We start from the raw sequence: 3,429 nt of genomic DNA, 5'->3' as shown, positions 1-3,429 counted from the left end.
AGAGGCTGGCACGGAGCTGCCGGACCAGCATGGGTACCGCTCTTTGTCTCTTGACAGCAGCTGCCTGACCTTGGCAGGGCAGCAGGATGACTTTCAGTTCGACCCGGCACCCATCCTGCCTGCCTGCGCACAGGACCTGGCTCTGGGCGCCGTATGTAACCCCCGCCAGCTCCTCAAAACTGTTGTGTCCTTGAGCTCCAGGCTCTGCCTGTGCAAACATCTGCACTGGCAGCAAGGAAAAGCAGGCAGGGAGGGAGGGAGAGCTCTCCCATCCAAGCCTTTGGTGCCTTTTCGCTTGCTTTGCGGCTCTGTTCCCCTCCCTGCCTGCCCTGCGACTCGCTCCTGCCAGACTCGAGCTGTCTGTCGTCAATGAGTCTCCTTGATCACAGGAGAGCCGCCGTGTTGGCTTTGGCACGGTTGAGGTTTCCATACTCGGTTCGGAGACTTTCTTGCTTCTCTGCAGATAACAAAGGCTGCTTCAGTGTGGCCCGGTGCTGCATCCCGAGGCTGCCGGCAGCCTGAGGACCTTGCTGCTCTTCCTTTTCCCTGTTTTTTCCATTTTTCCTCTTGCCTAGGCGTGTTAAAGCTGTGCCGCTCTTGGGGACCCAAGAGTGTTGGTGCACAAGGGCTGAGCAGCTTTGTTATTGATGGGGGTGCTTTTCGGAGAGTAATGTGCAACAGTTGTTGTGTGCTTGCCTGTGCTTCGGATTCCTCCCAAAAGTGGGAATAATCTGCTTGGCCCCTAGAGCAGGCAGCATTTAATGAGTAACGTGGGATCCCCGCTCCCAGGTGACGGCAGCGGCTGCTGGGATGCAGATCTGACAGCAGCTGCATGGAGACAGAAAAGACCGGGCTCCGGCGGGGACGTTGCTTGCTCTCGCAGCCTTGTAAGGGCTCGTGGAGACCTAATTAGTTGTCTAATTTGTCTTCGTGTTCCTAAAGTAGGATTAGGCATATCTGGCCCACTCGTGGTCCCCACCAGGCTGTTTTCCAGGCCCTGCTTGTGCGGGATGCTCTCCGGATCGTCCCTGTGCCCCGGTGCTGTGCTGGAGCAGGGTGCAGCTCAGGTCCAGATAAAGCCTTTACCGGGGAGAGTACAACGTACAGCTGGGATGTCGTTACGTGATGTTTGGACGTTTTTCAGCAGGGTTGTGCTGGCCTTAGTCCACATTTCAGTATTCCATAGGATTTTGCTATTGAATATATTGTCTCGTTTATGTGTCTGTGTGTCCTTCCCTCCGTCTGCTCCTGGCAGCCCTTCAGAAATTGAGGTTTGGGACTCCGTAAAGTTTGTCTTGCTTCAAGCCACGCTGCTGGGACTCTGAATGCCAGCTTTAGAAAAAGGCAGCCTTCGTGTCGCAAACCAACAGGCTTTTGCGAAATGCCCTCTAAAAATAAAGAAATGATGGCAGAGGTGAAGGGAGACAATCTGGCGTCCGTATGCTCTGCCAAAAAATTCAGTGTTTTGGGGTAGGGGGAAATCTGCTTCTGTGGTGTTGGTGTGTTGCGTGCAGTGATAGCCCAGTTGTGGTCTTTGGCTGTGTTTTGTAAAATAAATGTGATGGATGGATGGATGGATGGATGGATGGATGGATGGATGGATGGATGGATGGATGGATGGGGTGCCAGTGCCTTTCCAAGCCCCGCTCACAACTTCTCCAGGAGCTGCTGGCCAGGTCACCCCTTGCTCTAAGTCCAGACTGCGTACATTCAGACAATCCCTGATGGCTCAAAACCATGAAAGATAAATGCTGCCGGTGCCAGGGAGCTGGAGTGCTGCTTCCAGCACTTTCGAGGAGTCAGGAATAGCGCCGTGCCTTGAAAAAAAAAGCCTGGAAGCAGCAGGTTCTTGTGCTGGAAGCCTGAGCTGTCACCCATCGGCATGGCCAGTGGCAAGCTGGCCCATGTGGGAGCTGGGTGGCTGGCATGGGTCAGCGGGGGCACAGGGGTCCCCAGCAGCTCCCTCACCCTTTTGTTTTCTCTCCCCAGAGTCTGTAATGATGAATGGCTCCGACCTCGCCAGTACGACGGCATCCAGTCCCAAATCCAAAGAGGACCAAGTAGTGAATGGCCATGATGAAAAGGAAAACAACCCCTTTGCAGAGTACATGTGGATGGAGAATGAAGAAGACTTCAACCGACAGGTAAGACTGGGAGGGTGGTTGCCAGCTCCACGTTTCTGCAGCTAAAATTGAGGCGAGGGTAGAGAAGAGGGAGAGGTTTCCTTTGATGGGCACCATGAAGTGCATGTGAGTCACAGCCGGCGCGGGCCCTGCACTGAGACGGTGGCTCAAGGGAAGAGTCATCCTGTTTATGTTGGATCTGCCTGTAAGGACATGGGATGGATAAAGTCAGGGAAAAAAATCCTCTAAGATCTTTCTCAGAGGGATGGCGATGGCTCTGTCATCTTCTCCAGTGCTTTGCTGTGATAACAGAGACATTCACTTTCCGCATGCTTGGCTGGAAGGAGAGGACCAGCGTATAAGTCAGTGCTCAAAATTTGAGTGTGTTTGTAGCCCAGCTATCCCAGCAATGGGTTCCTGCAGTTAGTACCTCTCGTTTGGAGTAGAATTCTCCATTTCAGTGAAGCAGTCCCAAATACGTGTGGAGCAGCCAGACCTCGGCCACTAGATGCTGTGTCCGTAATGGCCAGCTAAGCTCTTGAGAGCTTCTGGTAGATCGTGGTGGGACTTGAACAGCTCTTGCTTGTGGAATAATGACACGACCCCAGCAGCTGGAGCAGAGGGAGCAGCCGCGTAGCGTCCTCCTCGTGCTTCGGGTCTTCATCCAAATGCCAGGGCAGCCCGAGTGAGCTTGCTAGAGGCTCGCTGGTCCCTCCTGCCATCATCCCAGTGGCTGGGGAGAAGTCAACCAGCTTGAACTGGGTGAGGAAGGAGCTTGTCCCTTCAGCCAGCTGCACTGTGCTACAGGTAGAAGACCTCAGCTCTCCTGGACACTTGTCCCCTCCCTGAAACGTCCCCACGAGCATGGCCAAGCACCAGGCGGATGTCAGAGACTGGCAGGGAGGGACCGCCGGAGCTGCAGGCAGGCCGGGCAGAAGCATTTCACGTCCCCACTGCACCCCTGCTCACCAAAGGAGGATTTCATCAGCTTTACTGGTGTTCTCAGCAGAAAATCTCCATATGGTAATACTTAAGTCTTGTTCCCACAGGAGGGAACTGCAGCCGCCCGCTGACAGTAACGCCTGGTGAGTGTGCAGCAGCCGCCCGTGCCGCCCCGCATCACGTTAGCGATTGTTAGCGGGCTGTGCCTCAAGGCCTTTGTTTTTTTATTTAATAACGTGATGAGCCAGCAGCCGGCCCCCACAAGCAGCTGTGCTGATGGAAATGTGCGAGATTAATTAGTTAATGTTTGTAAAGCGCTGTCCTGATTAAAAGCCTTATGAAGGCAAAGTGCAAAGCAAACCAT

At 54.1% G+C, this 3,429-nt stretch overlaps 1 pseudogene; it reads left to right on the top strand.

The window, feature by feature from the left end:
- The first annotated feature begins 1,997 nt into the window (after positions 1 to 1,997).
- On the top strand, positions 1,998 to 2,144 carry LOC104620406 (annotated as a pseudogene).
- Positions 2,145 to 3,429: the final 1,285 nt, after the last annotated feature.

Source organism: Phaethon lepturus, unplaced genomic scaffold, assembly GCF_000687285.1.
Source record: "Phaethon lepturus isolate BGI_N335 unplaced genomic scaffold, ASM68728v1 scaffold29414, whole genome shotgun sequence".
Lineage (NCBI taxonomy): Eukaryota > Metazoa > Chordata > Aves > Phaethontiformes > Phaethontidae > Phaethon > Phaethon lepturus.
The sequence above is the reverse complement of the archived record's forward strand: the minus strand, read 5'-3'. Positions and strand labels throughout refer to the sequence as shown.